Below are 17,271 nucleotides of genomic sequence, written 5' to 3'. Positions count from 1 at the left end.
AGAAAAACTGACTTGATCAGTAAGTTCCATCTATCATCTCCCAAGTTTCCTTCAAGTGTATTTTTATTTTTATGTGAATCATTAACCCACCAAAAGTTGGACTTGGCATGTAGTGGAAGTCAAACCAGTGGCTTCTCTCTGCCTCCTGCATTGGCTGCAACCATCACTTACTTAAAGACTCTGCCTTGTTCCCACTGAAGGGAACCCCCGGCGATGTGACAGTCCTATTTTATAACTGTTATCATTTGCTTTTCCATGGAAGCATTAAGATAATTTTAAAATCTCCCCAATATCAAATCTAATCGCAGCAGCCCTCCACGCATAAGATAACTGAAAAGACCGGTCACTCAGACAGCCTCTCCGCAGCAAGAGTGGCCCTTCCTCCCACCAGCTCCTGTCTGGCCCCAGGCCCTTCCCTGTGCTGGTCTGGTCTCTGCCCCCGTCCTCGCCTTCCTGATGAAGGATGATGCCCAGTATGGGACAGGAGGCTGTGGAAGTGCCCCATTTATTTGCCGTCGGCAATTCGAATTAGCTCAACTCTTTACGAAAGCTATTTACGTTGTACAAAGAACCATGAAAACAGAATGTTCCCTGGGACTGCACGCCATGCTTCAGGGAGCTGATCCTCAAGCTAGTTCCCAGAGGGAGGAGCTGTCTGCTGCATGTGATGGGCAGTGTTGTTTCCAACGCTGAAATCGAGGATGGCTGTAAAGATCCAGCCAGCAGACAGCTTTTCAGTCTTGGGTGAATCCACATGATAGTGTAAGTCATTAAAATGGAAATTGAAGTTGTACATCACGACCACCCTATGAAAAGCAGAGAAGTGGGCTGTCGAGCTGGGCACCCGCCACAGCTGGGAGTGCACAGACCCGGGAAGCATCCCGACAGGATGGCGCCAGCGGCACGGGCATCGCTGGTTTCTTGAAATGATAGAGTTCTCCCTGTTCCCAGACTTTTTATGGCATCATTTTGAATTTTGACTATTTTAAAAAGCATTAAGTACTGATCAGGTTTGATTTTGGGGAAAAAAAAGATTTTGGGAATGTTTTCTCAAAGAAGCAATTTGACTAATCTCAAAACAGGATCAACTACTGACGAGTGTGCAAACAGGCCACCTCCGGCAGAGCGGTTCGGTTCGCGTCGCAAGCCAGTTATTTGCAAACGGGTTTTCTCTAAGTAGGTTAAACCTGTCTTTGCGTTCTTGCTCAGTACATTGATTTGCATCTGAAACCCTCTTGAAGTTCAAAGATAAACTTCAACCCAATTAAGACTGCATTATCCTTTCTCATTAACCAAACTTAACCCAGTGAGAACTTCCCACACAGCATCATCACTTACCAAACCAACAGAGTTTTGTGTTCCTTAGAACGAACACATCCAGAGTAACTTGACTTCATGTAAAACTCAGGTTTATAGACGTGTTCTTTGCTCCACGCTGGAGATGTATTGAGCACCTACTATGACCTTGGACCAGCTACAGGTGTCTTATGCATCCTGTCTCATTTAGCTTTTATGACAACCCCAGGTTGGAATTACTGATCCTCACACAGTGATAAGCCCCTGGTGCGAGCTGCCCCTGCTCACGGCAGCATACTCACAGATGAGCAGCAGTCACTCAGCAGGCATTACAGGAGCCTCTGTTTTGTGTGAGGTAGCAACAGTGGTGGCCAGGGTGGGCCGGGGGACCTCAGCCCCCTCCATATCCCATCAGCCTGATGAAGTGCCACAAGAACTAAATCTCAGTGACCACTGTGTGCTTGCCCTGCGCTGAAGCTCCCCTGGGTCACCCCCCACACCTCTGCCCCACTTCCTCGACAGAAACACTAGAGGTGTCCCTGTGTCCAGGCTGGCAGCTTAGCAACAAAAACCCAGTGTGGCCATCCCAGTCTACTGCAGTCCACATCAGGGCCAGTACCGGGGATTTCTGATAATATGGAGAAAAGTGAGTTCATGTTCTGGAATACACGTTGCTCACACAGGGGCCTTGGGTCCACATTTCTTTGTCCCACTGTGTGCATGTATTTCCATTGGTGCATTACAGTTAGGCACAGTGGTGGTATTCCTTCTTACGCAGTCCTACATGCACATGGGATCACAGTACAATTTGGCCTATATTGTTCCCCAGAAGGCCCCCTTCCTCCCCTTCCTCCCTCCCCCATCCCTTTCTTCTACTGGTCTCCCTTCCATTTTCAGGAGACCTCCCCTGTTTTTTCTTTTTCCTTTCTTGCTCCCACCTGTGAGAGGAAGCATACAATCCTTGATCTTCTGAGTTTTATTTCCCTTAACATAATGTTCTCATGTTTTATCCATTTTCCTGCTATAATTTTATTCTTCTTTATGGCTGAATAAAGTTCCACTGTGTGTGTGTGTGTGTGTGTGTGTGTGTATGTATATATATATATATATATATATATATATATATATATATATATATATCACTTTTTCTTTATCCATTCGTCCATTGGTGCACACCTAGCCTGGCTCCACAGTTTGGGTATGGTGGTTTGTGATGCTGTAAACATGGGTGTGCATGTACCTCTCCAGTAAGATGACTTCAATTCCTCAGGAGAAATACCGAGAAGTGGTACAGCCAGGTCATATGGGGGCTCCTTTCCTGGTCTTTGAGGAGTCTCCGTACTGGTTTCCACTGAGGTTGTACAGTGGGACAGTCCCACCAGGAGTATAGAAGTGTCCCTTTACTTCACACCCTCTCCAGTATTGATTATCATCTGTATTCTTGGGGAATGCCACTCTGACTAGTGGAAGATGGCGTCTCAGTGTAATGTTGATTTGCATTTCCTTAATTGCTAAGGATGTTGAACATTTTTTCATATAATTCCTTGGCAACTTGCATTTCTTCTTTTGAGAAGTGACTGTTTAGTTTGTTTGCCCATTTATTAATTGGGTTGTATTTTTTGGTTTTGAGTGTTAAGTTTCTTGTGTTCTCTATTTATGCTGGATGTTAATCCTCTCTCAGAAGAGTAGCTAGCAAAGATTTTTCTCCCAACTGGTAGTTTCTCTCTTCACATTGCTAATTGTTTCATTGGCTGTGTAGAAGCTTTTCAATTCAATGCCATTCTGGTAGTTAACTCTTGGCATTATTTCCTGAATTTTAGGGGTCCTGTTGAGAAAGCCATTGCTGTACCTATATGCTAGAGTACTGACCCTAGGTTTTCTTCTAGGACTTGAAACGTTTCTCTTCTAATTCCTAGATCTTTGGTCCATTTCAAGTTGATTTTTGTGCAGGGTGAGAGTTAAGAGTCTAGTTTCATTCTTCTATATATGGATAACCAGTTTTCCCAGGATCATTTGTTAAAGAGACTATCTTCTCTCCAATGTATACTTTGGGCACCATTGTCAAGGATCAGATGACTGTAGATGTGTGGGTTTGTCTCTGTGTCTTCCATTTTGTCCACTGTCTATGTGTCTGTTTTTATACCACTACTATGCAGCTCTCATTACTATACCTCTATAGTATAATTTTAATTCAGGTATTGTAATTCCTCCAGCATTGCTTTTTTGGCTTAGAGTCGCTTTGATTATTCTGGGTCTTTTATTCTTCTAAATGAATTTTAGGACTGTATTTGTTGTTGTTGTTGTTGTTGTTGTTCTGTGAAGAATGGTGTTTGTGGGCTGGGGATATAGTTCAGTTGGTAGAGTGCTTGCCTTGCGTGCACAAGACCCTGGGTTCAATCCCCAGCACCACATACATACACAAAAAAATGGCGTTTGTATTTTGATGGGGATTGCCTTATATCTGAATATTGGTTTTGGTAATATGGCCATTTTAAGAATATTAATTCTGCCTATCCATGAACATGAGAGGTCTTTCAATCTTCTTGTGTCTTCTTCAATTTATTTTTTTTTAAAATATTTTGTAGATTTCATTGTAGACCTCTTTCACCTTCTTGGTTAGATTTATTCCTAGGTACTTTATTTTGTTCGATGTTATTGTAAATAGAATTGTTTCCTGAATTCTTCCTCAGCAGATTCCTCATTGGTGTGTAGAAAAGCTATTGACTTTTGTATGTTGCTTTTGTAAACTGCTACTTTGTGGAATTTGTTTATTAGCTTTAATAGTGTTCTGGCGGAGCTTTCCAAATCTTCTAAGTATAGGATCATATCATCTGCAAACAGTGATAGTTTGACTTCTTCATTTCCTATTTTTATCTCTTTTATTTCTTTCTCCTGAATAATTCTTTTGACTAGAATTTTTAATACTATATTAAATAGGAGTGGTGAGAGTGGACATCCTTGTTTTGTTCCATATTCTAAAGGAAATGTTTTCAGTTTTCCCCCATTCACTTGGATGTTGGCTATGAATTTGTTGTATATAGCCTTTATGATATTGAGGTATATTCTTTCTACTCCTTGTATCTCCAGTGTTTTTATAATGAATGGGTGCTTAATTTTGCCAAATTTTTTTCCTGCACCTATTTATATGATTTTTATCTTTAATCCTACTTATGTGATGTATTACATTTATTGATTAGTGTATGTTTAATCATTCTTGCATGCCTGGGATAAAACCAACAGTCATGATGTAGAATCTTCTTAATATAGTTTATTTCATATGATTTGTTAATATTTTAGTAAGGATTTTTGCATCTAAGTTCACTGGGGACATTGTCTCTAACTTTCTTTCCTTGATGGGTCCTTAGCTGGTCTGGGTAGGAGTGTGATACTGACCTCATAGAATGAATTTGGAAGTGCTCCATGTCTTTATACTTCATGGAATACTTTGAGGAGCACTGGCATTAGTTCTTCTGTAAGAGTTTGGTAAAATTTAGCCGAAAATCCATCTGGTCCTGGGCTTTACTATGTTAGAAGACTTTTATTACTGCTTTTCTCTCATTGCTTGTTATTGGTCTGTTTAGGCTTTCTATGTCCCCTAGATTCCATTTTGGCAAGTTATCTGTGTCTAGAAATGCATCCATTTCTTCTTGGTTTCCCAATTTATTGGAGTATAAGTTTTTAAAATAGTCCCTATTGATCCTCTGGATTTCTGGGTGTCTATGGTGATTTCTTCTTTTTCATCTCTCATTTTATTAATTTGGTTCTTCTCTCCTTTTCTCTTGGTTAGTTTGTCTAAGGGTTTGTTAATCTTGCTTATCTTTTCAAAGAATCAACTCTTTATTTCATTGGTCCTTCATATTGTTTTTTATTCTCAATTTCTTTGACTTTGGCTCTGATCTTAATTATTTCCTTCTTCCTACTGGTTTTGGACGTGGTTTATTTTTCTTCTCCCCAGAGCTTGAGATGCATCAGTTTGTTGTTTATTTGAGATCTTCCTGATTTGCTTATGTAAGCACTCATCACTATAAACATTCATCTTAGAACTGCCTTGTTAGTGATCCAGATATTCTGATACATTGTATCACTATTCTCACTTGATTCTAAGAATTTTTAAATTTCTCTCTAATTTATTAACCATTCATCATTCAAAAACGTACTGTTCAATCTTCATGTGTTTAAATAGTTTCTATAGGATTTTTCAATGTCGATTTATGATTTAATTCCATTATAATCTAATAAACTGCAAGGAATTATATCTTTTTTTGGTATTAGCTTACAGTTGCTTTCTGGCCTAAGATACGGTCTAAACATTCAAGAAGATTCCTTGAGCTGCTGAAAAAAAAAGTGTATTCAACTGTTATTAGATAAAGTATTCTATAGGTATCTATTAAATCCACTTGATTTATAATATTTCTCAGATTCAATAGCCTTTACTGAGATTATGTCTGGATAACCTATCTGTTGGTGAGAGCAGTGTGTTGATATCACCCAGGATTATTGTATTGGGATCTATCGGAGTCTTTAATCTGAGTAGAGTATGTTTTATGTAATTATGTGCACCAACATTTGGGACATAAATATTTACTATCATTGCATCTTCTTGTTGGACTGTTCCCTTTACCAGTATGAAGTGATCTTCTGTGTCTTTTCTGATTAATTTGGCTCGAAGTCTGCTTTCTTGGATTTGAGGATAGCTCCTACTGCTGTTTTCAGGCTCTATTTGCTTGGTATATCAATTTCCATCCTTTCATTTTGAGCCTGTCACTGGTTTAGCCTGTGGCTGGTTTTGCCAGTAAGATGCATCTCTTGCAAAAAACATATAGTTGGGTCCTGTTTCCAAATCCATTCTCCCAGCCTATGTCTTTTTTTTTTTTTAATTGAAGAGTTGAGACTATTTTCATCCAATGTTATTAAAGAGAGAAGTTATATAAATTCCTGCCATTTTGATTTATTTATAATGATTAATTTGGTCCTGTTTTTCACTTGCTTAGCTACCTTTCAAATGAGATTTGCTCTTTTGTGAGTTTTGGTGTTTTTATTTCCTCCATGTAAGCTATTTTGTAATGCATGTTTTATAGTGCTGGATCAGTAGTCATGAATTCTTTCAGTTTCTGCTTATTTGCATGATTTTTATTTCACTTTTGATTTAAAATGTTAGCTTTGCTGGATATAGAAATCTTTGTTGACAGTTATTTTCTTTCAGGACTTGGAAAACATCATTCCAAGTCCTTCTGAAGTTTAGAATTTGTGCAGAAAAATCAGAAGTAATTCTAATTGGCTTGCCTCTAAATGTGATCTGACATTTTTCTCTTGAGGCTTATAAATTTCTATCCCTGTTCTATATGTTAGGCATTTTAAATATGTGTCATGGAGAGGTTCTTTTTGCATCTTGTCTATTTGGGGTTCTGAATGTCTCCTGTATCTAGATGTCCATCTCAATCTAATTTCTAAAAGAAAAAAAATTTTCTATAATTTCCCTTAAGAGATTATACACATTAGCCTGTGTCTCATAACCTTCTTCAATTTCAGTGATTCTTAAATTTGTTCTCTTAATGCTGTTCCAGAGTTCTTGTATATTCTGGTCATGGTTACTTATTTCCTTTTTTTTAATATCATATTACTGTTCAAGGCTGGCCACTTTGTGTCCCTGCTCTGAGATTCTGTCTTCAGCATGGTCTACTCTTTTAAAGAGAATTTCAACTGGACATTTTATATGATTTGTCTTTCTTTTCTAAGATTTCTGTTTGTTTTTTTTTCAATATCTCTATCTCCTTGTTAAATTTCTCATTCATATCCCATACTGACTTCCTTAATTAATTATCTTGGAATTTGCTGGTTATTTTTATAATCATTCTTTTGAATTTTTTATCTGATATTTCATCCACTTCAGTGTTTTTGGTGTTCATTGCTGGTGAATTATGAACTTTAGGAGGTATCATGTTACCTTTTTTCATATTTTTTGTATCCCTGTGTTAAGTTTTCTGCATTTGTTGAGATGGTCTTCTCTTCCATTCTTATGTGTGAGCCTCTTTAGGGCAGTCTTCAGTTGATGAAGTTTCCTAGAGTGATCTGAGACCCCTCACAGGTGTGGGATCCATGGTCTTTGTGCAAATTCTGTTTTTGCTGAAGCAGTGGATGTCCATGAGTAGGATGTATGGGACTCCCCCTGCCACATGTTCCTACTCAGGGCCCAATTGCTAATTCAGGTTTTGTTTTGTTTTGTTTTGTTTTCTCTCTCTTCTATTCTTTGTATTAAGGTAAAGTTAAAGTTTGGGAGTGTGTGGTTAGTTTGAATATAGACCAAGGTACACTGTCCCTTGGTTGGGTTTAGCTCAGGAGCTGAGACTCTACTTGTGAACTTGTAGTGCCCCTGTAGGTTCCCAGAACCTCACATAAAAGGGGAAAAACAAACAAGAGCAACAATACACAGCTTTATGATAAATACCCAGGGACACAAAAACAGGAATGGTTACAAAAGTAAATAACTGTGAACTAGATATGCTGTTAAAGTAAAGAGAAGTGCCAACTATGCCATCCAGAGCAGTAGTAACCACAGTGGTATGAATGCTGGGGGCGGGAGTTACATAAACTTATTAGTTCTAAAAGATGGTAAAAATACAGTTCAATTCAAGGTTTATCTCATGCTAAATCTAAACTCTGCTCACCATACCATGTGACCCCCTCCACTTCCAGGGTCAGTGCAGATCGCCAGTGCAATCCTCATACACGCAGGAGGGACATCCTCTCCGGCAGGACAGAGACACAGCTCAGCAAACAGTTCAAACTTGTGAGTTTGTGGTAAACAAAATCCAAGAATTTGACTTTTGCTTATTTTACTTCATATTTAAAGACCTGAAAATGGATGAAATTTCAAAGCAATCCATATGTAAATAATTAAACCATAATATAGACTAAATTGACACCTCATCACCCAAATCCTTTCTCTCCCTAATGCTGATCAATTTGCACACTCAACAATTTTCACAAGAGGCATATTTTAGACCATTTAGAAATCCAGTGCAACTAGGTTACCAAACCAGGGAGAAATGGAAATTTCTACAAATGGATTTAATCGCCTGCACATGATTTTAGTATTGCCATTTTAAACAATAGGAACTTTATTTTGAGTGACAGTTTTCCAAGTACACTCTCATTTGTTTCCTTTACATATTACACATACAGAAAGTTTGTGATAATTTCTACTAACACGTAAAATAAATTGAATAGAGACAAAGGTGCCACTTTGAACAGATTAAAGACCAGTGAGTGATGGATAAGAAATTAAAAAAACATACTAACATAGGGTACTTGTTTGCCTTAAAACAACTACCCTTGAAATATACCAAGATCATCTGCAGGTTCATCCAAACTGGATGTGTCTCCCACCCAATTCTAAATTGCAACTCTGTATCAGGGTGCGCTCCTCTGAAAGCACAGTTTGGCCATGTTTAGCACAGGTCCACTTATTGAAGGTGGAGACATGGTGCCATGTGGATTCAGGTGTCAGGTACAATCTCTTGGGTCCTAGAGCTCCAGTGTTAAACTGGCTCCCAGCAGGTTCTGGCCCACCCCCACGGGGAGTTCCACTGCCTCTGGGGGTCTTCAGCTGCAATGGTGGAAAGCCTGGCTGTTCCAGCTTCCCTGCCGATCAGGATCTCTCCCACCCCGTGGCTGGCAGGTGCAGGCCTGGGTAGCACACCTTCCACGTCCAGGGCAGGGAGGGACCGTCTTTTGTCTTGCCCTCTCTTTTCCTAATGATCCAGACAATGTCCTCTTGTGTGCCTTGGCGGGAATTGTTTGCACGCTGATACTAGAACACACTGTCACAAAGGTTTGGGGACTGCTATGACTCTCCTAGGTTAGTTTAAATGTAACCCCTAAGTCTCTCTAGTGAGAGAGGCAACCTACAAAACACTGGGTTCCGGGAGGAAAGAAGATCAAAAACGACCATTGACCATTTCTAAGGACCAGGAAATGATGTTTAATTGAATTTTGAGGTGATGCAGCCTGTGCCTAGTGCAACATTGTGAGAGAGATGAAGAAGGGCTTAGGCAGGCAGGGAAGGTTGGCACCTGAGGGGGTCGGGGCAGCATGGAGAGGGCTGGCCAATGTGGTCAATTTCCTGCTTGACAAAATTGCTTGTGAACACAAGCAGGGACCCAATCACACAGACACTTCCCTACTTATTCTTCTAAGCAGGGGACCCAAGAGGAAAATTTAAATGGATGGTGGACAGAGGGGGCACCAATCAATAATAGTGAGGAACACGGGGTCTAGGGAGGACATAAGAAGAGGAGGAAATTCCGGTGACCATAGAAAGAACTGGCCCAAACTCCCCCACTGGACTCCCAGCTCTGGGGGCCCTTCTCTTTGGAGAAGTCTGTTCTCTCTCTCTCTCTCTTTTTTTTTTTTTTTTTTTTTTTTTTTTTTTTTGCAATGAACTTGCTGCTTGCTTGCTATCTCTGTGTCCTTCTTCAAGTTTTTGCTGAATGGAGACAATGAACCTAGATGGTAACAACAGTACGGCTCCCACAACCCATGGCTATGAAGAGAAAGAGTTCAGAGAGAAAGACCCATTTGTATGTGAAGGAGAAATGACACAAGTATTCGGAGTTAAGTGTGCCAAAGGCCAGTGACTTGCACCCTTGGCCTGACTTTCGGAAAGCGCATGTAGGTGGCATGGCTGAAGTGTTTGCAACAGGGAGCCTTCAAGTGACACTGCACGTGGTGGGATATGTTCCTTTCCTTAAGAGACCTTCCCAAGTCCCTTGGGGTGCCCAGAACCAGGAGGCGAGGTGGAGTGAGACTAGGATTCCATCCTCAAGTGCTTCTGAACACAAGGGGCAGCTGGTGCCCACTTATTGAGGACACTATGCCTTAACCCAGGAGGAGGGAGCTGGTCCTGAGGGAAGACACTTCCTGGATGGGCACCAGGTGAGCAGCATCGTGAAGTGAAGACACCCAGTGCTCTGGGGAGGAGCCAAGCCGCCAGGGGAGGCAGAGGGCGAGCCACACCCAGGAGGGGCCTCGCCTGCAGCCCTGGGGTTTCCAAAGGTTCCCGCCCATGCACCCAGGAGTCCCGGTTTTGAGCATGTGCACCCTATAAGCACATTTATACTTATTGTGATGCACCACAATATATTTGCAATAGACAAAGAGTATTAAGGAAGCAAGACAGACTCCAAAATAGATGCTGAAAATAAAGTGAAGGTAAAGAAAATATCTAAATCATTTTCCGTGAGAGGCACTTTTCTCCCACAGTGCATGCTCATGATGAACACTTTTCAGCTCTGAGTGGTGCAGCTGGGTCTGCAAGGGCTCCCAGGAGAAGCACTGTGGATGCTTCACCCGGCGCAGTTCCTATTCCCAGGCCCAGGGCACACTGCAAGGACAGCGCCAAGCTGCCTGCCCCTGTGCAGCCTTGGCCATGTGGGTCACGCAGTCGGCGCTGCAGCAGGTCACAAATGAGCTGCACAGCTATGGAGAGTCCCCAGCCTAGCAGACTCCACCTCCACCCGGTCTCAGATCTGGAGGGTGCCTGGGCCTCCTGTGGCCTACATGCAGTGCCTGCCTGGGGGGAGGGGTCCCAGCACAGATTCAACTGTGGGTAGAAGATAATGGGGGAAATCATATCTGTCATTATTCCCTAAACAATACAATAGCATTTACATTGTATTAGGGGTTGTAAGTCATCCAGAGACAATTTAAAGTCCATGGGGTGATTGCTCAGGCATATGCAGATTTTAAGCCACTGTATGTAAGGGACCTTAGGATATTTATACTTATTTTGGTGTTTATTTTATTTTTTTTGGCAGGGGGGTGTTCCTGGAACCAGTGCCCCACCAATTCCTAGGGAGGACTGTTTTCTTCAAGCTTAATTGTGTGTGTGTGTGTGCGCGCGCGCATGGCACTGGCATGTGATAGTGGAGATTAAATCTAGGGCTTCCCACATACCAGGCTTGTGCCCTACCACTGAGTACACGTCCAGGCCATTTTTTTTTTTTTTTAAATCTTGAGACTTAATGGGCTTAATGAATTGTGAAGGCCAAGTTGCCATCCTCCTGCTTCAGCCTCCCAAGTAACCTGGATTATAAGTGAGCACCACCAAGCCCAGCAAAAAAATCAGTGTTGTTCCCCCCACCCCCATGTGTTTTCATTTTTGGGCTGTCCCCAGTACCCAGTGCTGGGGTGGAACCCAGGGCTTTGGGAATGCTAGGCAAGCACTCTACCTGTGAGCCATACACCCCACCTACCCCCCCGCTCCCCATGCCACCAAGTTATTCTCAGATAAAAGGAGCTTCAGGAAGCAGGGCAGGGCAGGGACTGCTGGCAGGCAACACTCAGAGGGAGTGCGGACTTCAGGACCCTAATGCTCAAGGGGCTGCTGGAAAAGGGTAGTAAGCCAGCCAGGCCAAGAAAAGGGAAGGCAGGTGGTAGACTGGATTCTGCCCGCCAGACAGAAGGGACCTGGACCTCGGGATTCGAGGTTAGTGGAGAGCAGACAGCCCCGCCCGTGGCCAGTTTCTATGCAATTGGTTACGGCTGGGGCCACGGGTTCCATGCTTCTGATGCCGTGGGTGCTGGAACCCCACCTTTGTCCCACCTGGTGCATGGACGTCGGGGAGAGCGCAGAAGCGGGTGGAACCTGGAAGGAGGCACCGAGCTGGAAGAAGGACCGCACACAGGAGGCGCAGGGCGCGGCAGGATGGTGGAATGGGCAGCCCTGTCAAGTGGCCCAGCGGCCAGGGGGAAAAGGTGGACCCCAGACCTGAAGACAGAAGGTTCCCAGGGTCTAGGAGGGCCTCTGCAGGAGTCAAGACCAGATTGTAGGAGGCCGAGACGTGAGGAGATGGGGTTTAGGAGACGTTCTTTCCAGAAGAACATGCAAAGGAAAAGAGGAGTGAGAGGGGTTTATTTTTGTCTGTTATGTGCTTTTTACTTTTTTCTTATCGTGTTAAGATGTTCATGGAGTTTACCGTTGTGATCAGCGCTAGGCAGGCAGCCCTGATGTAGTGCTGGGCGACCATTCTCCACTGCGTGCGGAACTCTCCTCTGCCCAGCCCAAACTGTCCCCACTAAACAGCAACCATTCCAGTTCCTCCAGCCTGGCCATCTCCCTCTCTTGCCCCTTGAATCTGACCGTTCTGGGCACCTCTAGTAAGGGGGATCCCACGGTCCTTATCCACCTGCGGCTGGCTTCCTTCCCGCAGCCTCATCTCCTCAGGTCCGCCCTCACTGTGCCTGGGTCAGGGTGCCCTCTCTTGCCAGGCTGATCGGGTTCTAGCGTGGCTATGTGGGGTTTTGCTTGCCCATTCACCAGGCAGTGGACACCGGGATGTTTCCACTTTCAATAATGCTTCCATGAGCACAGATGGACCAAGCCTCCCTGAGGCCTCGCTCTCCTTCCTTTTTAAGATGAGAACGGCTGGGCACACAGTGAGGATGTGCTGAAGAGTAGCCCAGTAGAGGAGGAGTTGAGAATGGGAGGGAGGCTTGTGCCACAGAGGAACCTTTGGGGGAGCAGAGAGGCCCAGAGCACAGATGAGGGGCTGGGCAAGCCAAGGCACATGACACTCCTGATGAATGGCCTCCATGTTCTCAGAGAGGGGCAGCAGCAGGGTGGCACTACGTCATGGCTCTGGAGACTGTGAAGGGCAGGAAGCACCTTGGGGGGTGTGGGAAGTGAACTTAACCAGGAGGGTGTGCAGAAATGATGACCAGGGACCGTGCCAGGTTTTGCTGCTCCTAAGAGCACACTGTGGCCCGGGCAGGCACAGAATGCAACAGGCGGTGTGACTAAGGTCAGGCAGAGCTGGAAGAAAGGCAAGAAAGCAGAGGTAAGGGGCTGGGGACAAACTGGAGGGAAAGGGTTGCCCCTGATCAGGCTAGACTTGGAGTTGAGAAGGGTCACAGACTGAATACATTCACACTCCTCAACTCAAATTATTTTAAATGAACTAATGGAGTAACATAAGATTTAGCATACCCAGGCCTTGCTTCCTGTGCCAGGAGCCAGTGAATACCATGGAGTCACCTAACCTCAGGTGCCCCATCTCTGCTCCCAACCGTCAGGTCCCTTCTCTTTTTGTCCACTAGAGGGCAGATGGCATTTTATTCATAGCACCCAAGGGGTGTGCTCAGCAGTCTGGATGCTCACTTTTTTATTCTTAGTCAAATTCTAGAACCTGGTCTGTCTCTCACCTGTCCCCCCCACACACACACACCTGTGCCAGGTGCTCCTGCTATGACAGATCACATGTGGTCCCAGACACTACATGCCTACTTTAACCATGGAGTGTGGTGATGCCGGGAAGCCTAGGAATGCCCTCCAAACCCCACCCCTCCTTCAGGACTCCAGGGTCCTCACATCCTGAAGCATCTCCCAACAACTCCCTCACACACTCACAGCCCTCCAAGCACTCTGATCTCCCAGCTCAGGGAAGAAGCAGTATTCACATTTAATTTCCAGGTTTAAACAGTCGGGCCCAATAATTGATGCCACTAGAGTTCTGGTTCTGTTCAGTTTAAAAAAAAAAAAAATTTAAACCACAATGTCTCCCAAATTTTTCTCTGTACTTCTTTTTTATTAAATGTTATGTGAGCTTCTTGAGACGATGTTTGAACCATCAGGAGACATAGTGGCCTGCTATGCACTTTTTGCATCTTTAGATCACACGCCAATGCTCTGGTGCCATTTCACACGAGTACTATGTCTTAAATACTTAAGGCATAAAAACATAAAGGGAAAGAGCTGGGTTTACCCTCTAATCCATTTCTTGTTCTATTGCTCCATCTGCTGGCCAACTCATAGAACATTTTCACCAACCTTTAAGTCCTTCCTGGAAAAGTTAATCTCCATATGGTATTCATTCCAAATTGTGTCCCAAAAGTGAAAGCACGTGTGAAACCATTTTTTTCTTTTCAAGTGTCTTGCCTTTTCTCATCATTTATCTAAATGTGAATGACTCCAGAATCTCAGATCTTGCCCCAAATTTCTCAGACTCCTCTAAGCAAAAGAACGATTTGGCATCACTTTTAAAACACAAATTCCTAGCTCCCATCCCAAACCTACCAAATAAGGATTATCTGGGAACTTATATTTTTCTAAGTTTACCCAGTAGGTTTTACACTCAGTCTAGTATGGGAAACAACTGAAATTTAGCCCACCCCCTTGAGAATCCCTTAGGAGACTGTAGAATAGGGAGCTTCCTAGTTTTACAAATAAGCCTGTCCCATTTTACAAGATTTAACTGGAATGATTTTGCCTCAGTGAGGAGGGCACCTAGCTCGGGGTGGATCCCAAAGAGCTTCTTCTAGCTCACCTGCAACCGCTAAGACCTTTAGCGAGTCCCACCTGAGGGAATGCTAGCCCTCCAGGTGAATCTGAGGCAGGTAAGGCCTCCCTGAGGTGCTGGGTATCCTGCACGCACCAGATGCACATCTCGTGGATTTGGAGAGCTGCTTTTAGGTAGCGCCTCCTGGCACTGGAGACAGTTTTATTTTCCTTGAGGACAAACTTCGAACCCAGTTTCTGATGGAAGAAACAGCCTGTGATTTCACGGGCCAGCCCACAGCTGAGTCCACTCTTCCACCCCAGGGCGCCCTCCAGATGCCCAGCTGTGCACAACCTCCACGCCCACGCAGGGCCGCCACGTGCTCCGGGCCGCTCGGTCCGCGGGGGCGAGGCCATGTAGCCCCACCCCAGGAAACGGCCACCCGCGCGGCAGCCAATCAGGGCGCAGCGCGCGCGCCGTGCCGTTGGCTCGGGAGTCACGTGCTCTGCCGCCGCCTCGCTCCACACCGTGTACGTCCGCGGTAAAGGAGCGCCGCGCCGCGCAGCCCGGGAGTCCGGAGCGAGCCCGCGGCAAGGCCGGGGCTCCAGGGCGGCGGGGCGGCGGCACGAGGCGGCGGAGGGATCGGGCCGTTGCGGCTGTTGGCAGTGCGACCCCGCGGGTGCGAGGCGGCGCGCTCTCCTGAGGTGGCCCTGCTCCTTCGGCTGCGCGCCCGGAGGCTAGGCGGCTGCGACCCCGCTCCCCAGTGAGGCAGGCGAGGCCGCGGGCGGGCGGGCGGGGTCTCCACGGGTCTCCTCTCCCTGTGTGCTCACCCGTGCCTGCACCCCCACCCCGCCTCTCCCTGTGCGCCCACCTGTGCCTGCACCCCGCCTCTCCCTGTGCACCCCCTCATGCCTGCACCCTGCCTTTCCCTGTGTTCCCAACCTGTACCTGAACCCCATCTCTCCCTGTGCGCCTACCCGCACCAGTAATACCACCTGTGTCCGCACCCCATGGGTACCTGCACTCCCACCTCTACCTTGTCCCACCCTTATGGCACCAGTATCCCCACCCCACTCTCTACCTGTTCCTGCATATCAACCCCACGGATCACTGCACCTGTCCTTTGTTTCATTGCTGTCCTGAGGTGGTTAACCGACCGAGCTATAATGGGCCCTGAGTCAGGCCGTTGACCCTGACTGGGGGAGTTAGGGTGCTTCCATACTGGGTTATCCAACACAGTTGCATGGTCCAGACCCCTTTTTAGGCTAGGGAGGTAAAGGAGTGGGTGCAAGAAAAGGCTTTGCCTTCCTAGGGGGCTGGGAGTCGGGAGCTGGAAAGTAGGGAAGTATTGGCATAAAAGGGACCCTGCTGGGGTGACCTTAGAGCAGTCTGGGAAGCAGGAGGCTTCCCTATGGTTTGGGCTGGGCCTTCCTAGGGGGGCCAGTGAGCTCAGGGCCGGGTATAGGGGGAGAAGGCTGGAGGCTGTGTGATAGGACAAGGGTTTGCTGTGCTTTCTAATTCCACCGGAAGTGTGGTCCAAAACTACCTACAATGTTTTTCTTCTTTTTTTATTGTGGCAAAATAGAAACAAATTTGCCATCTTAACCACTTTTAAATACATTACAGTGGTTTTTGCTAGTTGCCTCTTGCTTTGAAATTAAAGTTGATAAATCATTTTGACATAAATGCTCTCTAGCTAGTGTAGTTGTTGGAAGCACAAACTTATTTCTCTCGTTAGGAGTGCCTACACCAACATCCAGATTGGGATATTTTTGTAATTGAATGGAGACCAAGCTGAAAAGTGAAGTTCCCTGGGTAAGCTGGACAAGGTGCACTTGTTTACATGAACAGTACTGTGCGGTGCTGCTCAACCTGGGGTCATGAGAACCATCCAGAGGACTGCTGCAAACAGGTCCAGCTTGGGCTGGATGAAGAGGACTCCCCCATCCCCCATACACACGACCATGTTTCCAGCAAGTTGCAGACACAGCCAGCCAGAGACCACTTTTGAGAACTGCTCTGTTATTCCCTATTGAAAGGGCAGTTCAGCTTATTGCTAGTTTGATTTTGGGTTTTTAAAAAGATATTTGCATGATTATTGCACTGGACTAGGTGAGAAGGACCAAATTGTGGTGAGCCCCCTGTGTGGCTGTCACGTGTGAGGCAGATCCCTTGCCTCGTAGCTCAGAGGCCTCAGGTCTGGTCTGAACCAGAAGGCTAGGTACCATGTGGTGTAGTGGCTGCTGCAGCAGGTGGACAGCCTTGAGGAACGTGGGGGAATAACACCGCTGATGTGGTCCTTAGAAGAGAGTGAGCCAGACTCTTCTAGTTTAGAAAAGGTGTGGTGAGCCATGGTGTAGGGGATTCAGGGGCTTGACTGTGGCTGCCGGGGGAGGGGCTCTTGCTGAGTCTCAGCGGCAGGTGAGTTGAGAGTGCTCGTGCAGCCCTTCTCCTGGGCGTGTTGTGAATGCAGGGTTTTAGGGCGAGATTTTGTACGAGATGCAACATGCTGGCCTCTGAAGGTTGCCTTGTGTAACCCGAGTGGGAACTGATGCTTTAGAGTGTGTGGCTTGCTCACAGTCACCTGTCTGCAACAGGCAGCAGCTGGTTTGGGTACTGGAGCTCATGAGCTATTGCCTTCTCTGTGGCTGGTGAGACGTGATGAATCTGAAACCTTCTCATGGTGGACTCTTATGACTGC

The sequence above is a fragment of the Callospermophilus lateralis genome, chromosome 1 (genome assembly GCF_048772815.1).
Source record: "Callospermophilus lateralis isolate mCalLat2 chromosome 1, mCalLat2.hap1, whole genome shotgun sequence".
Lineage (NCBI taxonomy): Eukaryota > Metazoa > Chordata > Mammalia > Rodentia > Sciuridae > Callospermophilus > Callospermophilus lateralis.
This window is presented reverse-complemented; position numbering follows the sequence as displayed.